This window comes from Equus asinus, chromosome 17 (assembly GCF_041296235.1).
Source record: "Equus asinus isolate D_3611 breed Donkey chromosome 17, EquAss-T2T_v2, whole genome shotgun sequence".
NCBI lineage: Eukaryota > Metazoa > Chordata > Mammalia > Perissodactyla > Equidae > Equus > Equus asinus.
The window spans coordinates 39899194-39907518 of NC_091806.1; positions in this window are offsets into that span (position 1 = coordinate 39899194).

Below are 8325 nucleotides of genomic sequence, written 5' to 3' on the forward strand. Positions count from 1 at the left end.
CATTGGAGCTGAGATGTGTTTCCTGGAGACAACGAATTGTTGGATCTTGTTCTTTAATCCATTTTGCCACTCTGTGTCTCTTTATTGGAGAGTTCAAGGCATTTACATTGAGGGTGATTATTGATGTATGAGGGCTTAATGCTGTCATTCCGTCACTTGCTTTCCAGTTTTCCTGCGTTTCCTTTGTTTCTTGTCCTGTGTGTTTTGGTCTACCCATTGATTTCTGCAGTTTCTTATGCTGTGTTTCTTAGTTTTTTCCTTATTTATTTTTCGTGTCTCTGTTCTGCTTTTTAGGTTAGTGGCTACCCTGAAGTTTGCATTTAGAATCTCGTGCGTAGCATAGTCCATTTTCTGGTGCCCTCTTATTTCCTTAGCCTGAACTGATTCAGTCCCTTTCCTCCTCCCCTCCATCTCTTATTCCAACTTGTGTTGTGAGTTTGTGGTTAAAGTGACAAGATTGTCTTCGTTTTTGGTGTTTTCCTTCCCTTTATCCTAATGCTATAGCTGAATATGTGCTATCCTATTCTGATTCTATCTATTTGTCTCCTTACTCTGTAATTTGTTACCCCTTTCTCCCTTTTATTCTTTTTTAAGGTATGAGGGCCTTCTTGAGGATTTCTTGTAGGGAGGGTCTCGTTGCTACAAAGTCCCTTAGCTTTTGTTTGTCTGGGAAAGATTTAACGCCTCCCTCACATCTAAAGGATATTTTTGCTGGATAGAGTATTCTTGGCTGAAGATTTTTATCTTTTAAAGTTTTGACTATGTCATTCCATTCTCTCCTAGCCTGTAAGATTTCTGCAGAGAAATCCGCTGAAAGTCTGATGGGGTTCCTTTGTAGGTTATTTTCTTCTGTATTGCTGCACTGAGTATGCTTTCTTTGTCATTCATTTTTGCCAGTTTTACTACTATATGTCTTGCAGTAGGTCTTTTTACATTGACAGATCTAGGAGATCTGAAAACTTCCTCCACAAACATTTCTCTCTCATTCTCTAGATTTGGGAAGTTCTCTGCTGTTATTTCTTTGAGCATGCTTTCTGCTCCATTCTCCTTCTCTTCACCTTCTTGGATACTATAATTCTTATGTTGCATTTCCTCATTGAGTCAGATATTTCTTGGAGACTTTCTTCATTTCTTTTTAGTCTCAGTTCTCTCTCCTCCTCTGTCTGGAGCATTTCAACATGTCTATCTTCGGTTATGCTGAGTCACTCCTCTATGGTGTCCGCACGAGCATTCAGGGAATCCGTATTTTGTTTTGTCTCTTCCATTGTGTCTTTCATCTCTAGTATGTCTGATTAATTCTTCTTTACAGTTTCAATCTCTTTTGTGAAGTAGCTCCTGAACTCATTGAATTGTTTCTCTATATTCTTTTTTACCTCATTGAGTTTTTTTGACAATAGCTATTCTGAATTCATTGTCATTTAGCTTACTTATTTCTGAGTCCTCAGGATGTAATTCTGGGTATTTATTGTTTTCCCTCTGGTCTGGAGCTTGGATGAACTGCTTGATGCTGGAACTACTGGTTTTTTGCATTGTGATATTATTCGGTTGAAGTTACAGCCTATTGCCACTGGATGGGGGTTGAGAGGCATGTATTCTGAGCCCTCCTCCTTCAGCCGAGCTGTCATGCCACAGTGCGGGTTGGGGGCATAGCGGGGCTTTTTCTTTTGCGTGCAGACCCAGGTTTCCCGGTCAGCTCTTGCTATCTGGTCTCCTCGGGTCTCGGCTTGATGAGGTCCCCCCCATGCAAAAGCTTTTGCCCCATTAGAGGGCTTCCCTTTAGGTTGCAGGGGCGCTGGGTGATCCTCTGGATGCAGGGCCCCTCCCCCACTCCTTCCCTCATGGAGCGTCCTGTGGCAGTGATCCCAGTCTTTAGGGGAGGGAGCGAAGTTCTCTCTTACCCTGTTCCAGCTCCTCCGACGGGGGCTCCAGCCTCTCTGCCCTCCGTCGCTTGGCGGCTGTGACTCTCCAAGGATTCCTGTGCTATTAGGATATTTTCTGTTGGACTATGGTTGCTCCTTTTTGTTGTATGTTAGAGGGGAGAGAGTCCCAGGCAAGCTCACTCTGCCATGACACTGACGTCACTCCAATACTTTTTTTTAAGTTGTGGTAAAATAGACATAAAATTTACAGTTTTCACCATTGTTCAGTGTACAATTTAGTGGCATTAAGTCCCTTCACATTGTTGTGCAACCATCACCACCATCCACCTCAAGAACTTTTTCCATCTTCTAAAACTGAAACTCTGTCTCCGTTAAACAGAAGTCAACATCCCCACCTCCCTAGTCCCTGACAACCACCATTCTGCTTTCTGTCTCTGTGAATTTGATACACTAAGTACCTCATATAAGTGGAATCATACAGTGTTTGTCTTTTTGTGTTGGGCTTATTTCACTTAACATATTATCTTTGAGGTTCATCCATGTTGCAGCATGTGTCAGAATCTCCTTCCTTTTTAAGGCTGAATAATAGTCCATTGTATGGATAGAATACATTTTGGTTATCTATTCACTTTTGTTTATCTAAATCCTTGGGTTGCTTCCACCTTTTGACTATATGATAGCTAATACTTTTTGAGCACTCTCTTGTGCCAGACACTCTTCCAAGCACTTCATTTATATTAACTCATTTAATCCTCCCAGCAACCTGTCAGTTTGGTTCTATTATCACCGCCATTTTTCAGACAAGGAAACTGAGGCACAGAGAGGTAAAGTGGCTTGCCTGGGCACCTAAGCAAGTCATGACCCTGCTAGTGAGTGCTGCAGGCTACACTGTGTCTAGTACCTAGGGCCAGAGTCCAGGACTCTTAGACCAGGAGGGAACTGTAGCAACCACGTGTCTAAATTATTTTACTGTTACGAAAACTGAGGACATAGCATATTAAATAACTTGTCCCATAACTATAGTGACTGTATTATCTGAAGCCCCAAATCAAGATGTGTGGTTTGGTATTTTTAATACTTCTTGGTTAAAAAAAAAAAAGCCAGGAGGCATAATTTGAAAGCGCCCCAAAATATCAGTGATCCTGGATCATCTTGAGGGTTTATAATGGGGTCACCTAGACAGAGCATTCTAAATCAGCATTGTTTTGGAGAACAGGCCTATCCCACTAGCTGGTGCTTGTATGAGTTTTCATTTAGCAATTACCAAACTTGGGTGAGTGAACCTTGAGAGTGACTCCTCACAGCAAAGATGAGTTACCTGAGGAAGATGGCATATTTCTCCTCCTTTGCAACAGGGACCACGGCTACCATCCCGCCTGGTCACAGCCTGGCTCTTGGCCCTAACCAGTCTTATTATTGTTATCTATCCTTGCACACAAGAAGACCAGGGAGGAGAGGGGATGTTACATTAGCTGAACCCATTACCTTCCATGAGAGGGACAGCACAGCACTGTCCCTGTGCCGGAGAGGACAAGGAGATGCTCCTTCGAAGGAGTCCGGAATCAACATCCCTACCTTCAGGTTGTACCCAGTTTTGTAATTTACAAAGAGTTTCCATTTCCATTGCAACAGCCACCTGGTATCCATCCTTCGTTCCTGATATCCAATGCACTTTTTTGCATTGCTACCAACGATCTTCTAAGAAGTGAGTTTGACAGCACCACTCTCCTCTGCAAAATCCCAGGGAGGCTCCCCATTGCCTACAGAGTGAAATAAGCTCCAGTCCCCCTGCCATGGGATGACCTCCATTGTGGAGCCCCAAACTTCCTTTCCAGCCTCATGGGCCACTTTCCCCTCCACACCCATACACGCCTACACATGCCATGTGCTGCCTGCCACCACTCACTGCCTTCCTCATCTGTTCTCCAGCTTCTCCCACTCTCTCAATGCTTCCTCCTTTGTAAACCTGCCCCCTCCTTGCTCCTTCTGGGTCAGAATTAGCGGCTTCTTTCTCAATGCCATCACTGCAAATAGCAAGCAAGTCTACTTAGCCCTTATGTGGCCCTGCCTTGAATTCCTGTGAGGTGTTTATGGATTGCTTCCCCTGTAGGCAATAAATTCCTCAAGGGCGTTGACCATGAATTCACCTTTGTGTAGGGCAGAAACCCAAACTCTGCTGATTATCCATACGATATCCTTTATGGTTATAGCATCTTTTCCTAGACGCCATCTCTCCGTCCATTTTTTTTTATAACAGTGTTTCTTAAAATGGGATTGGAGGAAGATGACCACTTGACAGTCATGCTGTGGTGAACACTGCTACTGATGACAGTGTGAGTTACTAATATAGTGTAGAAGACAATGGGGAAAAGGTCAAGAGCACTGCCCTGTATCCTCTCCTATTGCCTCAACCCATTGTAGATGGAATGTAGTCCCTACAGAGTTGCCAAAATTGCTTTTTTAAAGATGATCCCCATAGAGCAAAAGCCTACCACACTCTATGGCTGTCTATACCATCAGCACCATTGCTTTGTTCTGTTTCAAACTCTCTCCTTCCTTAGCCCTCTCCTTTTGCCCCTCTGCTGGTCCCCGTCTAAATCCCCTATACCAGGTTATCTTCCTGAGCCCAACTCAACGTTAGTGATACTCTTGCTTCATCTGGGTACACTGTCCCCAGACAACTCAGTCACTTGTGGGACATTGGTTGATACCTAAATGCAGAAGAACCAAACCTTGGTCTACATTCTAGATCTTTCTGAGCTGTAGAGATCAAATTTCTGACTCCTAACTGGATGCCCCAAAGCAACCTCAGTTTCTCTCCTAACCAACTATTGGGAGAAATATACTTGCATTCTTGGCCCCAATTCTTTACTCTTCTGCTTCACTGGGGGCTGAAAATACTCCCTGACCCCTTGATTTTGGACTTGGCCATTTGACTTTCTTTGGCCAATAGGGTGGAAGTGACAGTGTGCTTTAGATGAGCCTCTGGCATTGCCATGAGAGGAGCTTCCCCTGGTAGCTGCTGCCTCCTGAGTCTGGGCCTGGAATGAACATACATAAAGCAAAGCTGCCCCCACCAATGAGCATACCTAAACCAAAGAGCAGAGAGCCCCCACCACTGCAGATGCATGAGAGCCACTGGCCCTGCTGACCCCCAGAGCTGGGAGAATGATTGATTGTAGTTTTAAGCCACTGAATGTCCATATGGTTTGTTACAAAGCACTATTGTTGTAATAGCTAGCTGATACAATCTAATATGGAGATGAAGGTGTAAAGCATAGACATACAAGGTTAGTTCTGCTGGGAAAACTCACATAACCACCACAAAGGCCAGGAAATGAAACACTGCTCAACATTCCAGAAACCTCCATGTGCCTCTTCCTCATCACCACCTCCTCCCTCAACCCTAGAAGTAATCACAGTTTTGGCTTTTTTTAAAAAAATAATTTCTTACTTTTCTTCATAGGCTTCCATCCGTAAACGCATACCTAAATTAGATACTTTGCTTTTGACTGTTTTTGATCTTGATAGGAATGGAATCTCACTGTTTGTATTTTTTCATGTCCTATTTTATTTGCTCACTATGGTTTATGAGAATCATCCAGATTGTTACATGTAGCTATAGTTTCTTCATTTCCATTGCTGTGTAATATTCATTATATGAACAAACTACAATTTATTTGTTTTCTCTACTGTTGATGGATAGTTCAGATGTTTCCAGTTTTTGTTATCATCAACAGTCCTGTGTGAGTATTCTAATATACTAGGGGTTGGCAAACATTCTTGGTAAAGGAACAGATGATAAACATTTGGGCATGGTGGTCACATAGGGTCTCTGTTGCATATTCTTCCTTATTTTTAGATAATTTAAAAAAGGTTTTAAAAAAGGTTTTAAAAAAACGTTTAAAAAATGTAAACATAGTTCTTAGCTCATGCGCTGTGCAAAACAGATTGGAGGCAGAACGTGGCCCAGGGGTTGCAGTTTGCTGACCTCTGCTATCTGAGCTTCCTGGTGCACGTCCACAAATTTTTCTCCAGGAGTGTAATGGCTGGTCATAGGGGTCATACATCTTGAGCCTCATCCCCTGGACATCCTGTATCTCATTTCTGCAATCTTCTCCCCTTAGCCGAAGGAACAGTTCAAATATCCCTGGAAACCCACTGTGAGTCCTTCCTTGGGTGACCCTGCCCCACTCTAGACTCCCCCAGCGGACGATGAGATGACCTCACTTCATATGACTTAATGTTGAAGGTGATACATGCCCTAAGTCTATTTCTTCACTGAACTGTAGGTAAGTCTTATCTTTGGGTTTTATCTTTGTAGTTCTGCCTACTGCAGGCCATGGAGGGGGCACTGAAGGAAAGAATGTACAACATTGTCTGGCAACCACCCCAGGACATCAGCAGGGCAGATATGATCCTGAATGTGGAGATTAGAAAACTGAGGGCCACACAGATGAGCCTGCAGCCTGGGTCACCAGGAAAGCAACAGGTTGGTAAAGTGGCCGAGCCGAAACTGGAACCCACAGGGTATGTGGACTCCTTGAAAGATTAAAGACAGGTGGAGAAGAGATGGAGTGGCTTCTGGAATAATCGGCACCACTCTGTGCCTGAGGGAATGAAGCTAGAGGTGCCCAGGGTTGGAACACCCCTAAAGTGGAAACCAAGAACACACCTTACTATTGCCTAACAACGGATTAGTCTTTCATTATCTCTCCTCCTGCAATGTTAGCAGTTATTACAACCACCTCTGCCCCAAAATATGACCCAAGGCACTACTCTTATCCCATGTGAGTGCTTGGCTCCATTCCAGCCTGATCTCCAGAGAAGCTGCAACACACAGAGATAAATTTACTCATAAAAGAAACAAATGGCTCCAGGGGAGAGGGAGAGAAAATGGGGACAGGATTTACATTGTTTTTATTATAAACTCGTTATTGTATTACTTATAATAATGTTTGTCTGAAGTTTGTGTTAAGTTGGCCAGCGCCAGCTTGTAAGGCCTTGGGAAACGGACAGTTTTAGTTTTCAGTCATTCCAAGTCAGAAGGGTGGGAGAAAAATCAGAAACGTTAATTATTGATGAAAGGTACAAAATGGCAGGAGCCAGTTTAGAAAGAGGAAAAGAGCTCAAAGTTAGTGGATGTGACACAGTTTGGGAAGCCAGTTTACTTATAATAGTATAAAGAGAATATGTTTTATGAAAACACAGCAAATTATTTCAAGGTTGGCTAGACCCAGTGCTACACAAACTGGGTTCCAGGGACCAGGACTGATCCGTGAACTGTGTGTTACTAGCCCAAGGAGAGAGAAGTACAGAAGGAAAGAGAGAGTTCATAGAAAGTTTCATAGAAATTTGAGAGAATAATTTTGTGTCTGTCAAGTCTAATAATGAAAACAGGACTTGTATTTTGCAAGTCTTTTTTGTAAATTTCATTATCCTAGTGTAGGAGAGGCAAATCTTACCTCTACCCTCTTAGGGTTTTTGGCCGGGCCTGAGAATTAAGTTGACCTAAGACAGAGTAACAGGAAAAAAGCATACACATTTATTTAATACAAGTTTTATGTGACACAGGAGCCCTCATAAGGAAGTGAAGACCCCAAGAAGTGACAAAACCTAAGTGTTTTTATGCTAGGTTGAACAAAGAGAGGCAATTGTAGAAAAGTCACTAAAGGTAAGGAAAGGCTAAAGAAATATAAGAATTATGTTAACAAGGCTTGTTTTTACAGAAGTCTCTCAGCTTCAACTTCCTGTCCGTGATGATAAAACGGTTACCTTCCTCATGATATAGGGAGGGCATATTCCATCTGGGGGTTTCATCTCCCACTTTTAGGAAGAAAAAGGGGAGGGTCAGAGCGCCCTTCTTGAACCTGCTGTTTTTTAAAATTGCCTTTAGCTCGAAGCAATCCTTATGCCAAAGGAGCATATTCTGGAGGGACGTGTTCTGCCCCTCTCCAGTCCCTCTTAGAAATTTCTCCAAGAGCTTTGCTAGTCTGGACTGAGACAGAAGCTTGCTCCATCCTCACTGAATCAGTCTCTTAGTCCTGAGAATGTCAGTTCAGTTAAACAGTCACCTCTCACCTCAGGCAGTGGTGTTGCTGGTGGGTTCCCCCCAAAGTCAGGACTCTGTATGATGACCAATCAAGCATTTAACGACGGCATTTATATAGAAAAAAAGAAAAAACAAAAGTTAACGGTTTGAGCAAATTATAAGCCTAATGTTTTAGTCCAAGGGGCAGTCAGTTGAGAAGATTTTTACATGTTGGTCTTGAAACATCTTTAGACGGTGGATTGAAGACAGATAGGGGCAATTTCGATGAATTTTCTGGTTTGTAGTTTGAATGTCTCTGGGGATGGCATTAGGTGTCCTCATGAACTTTCTGAGCGGCCCATATAGCAGCAGGCAGGAAGCTGGTCCATACCTGATCGGTGGTGGTGATTTCTC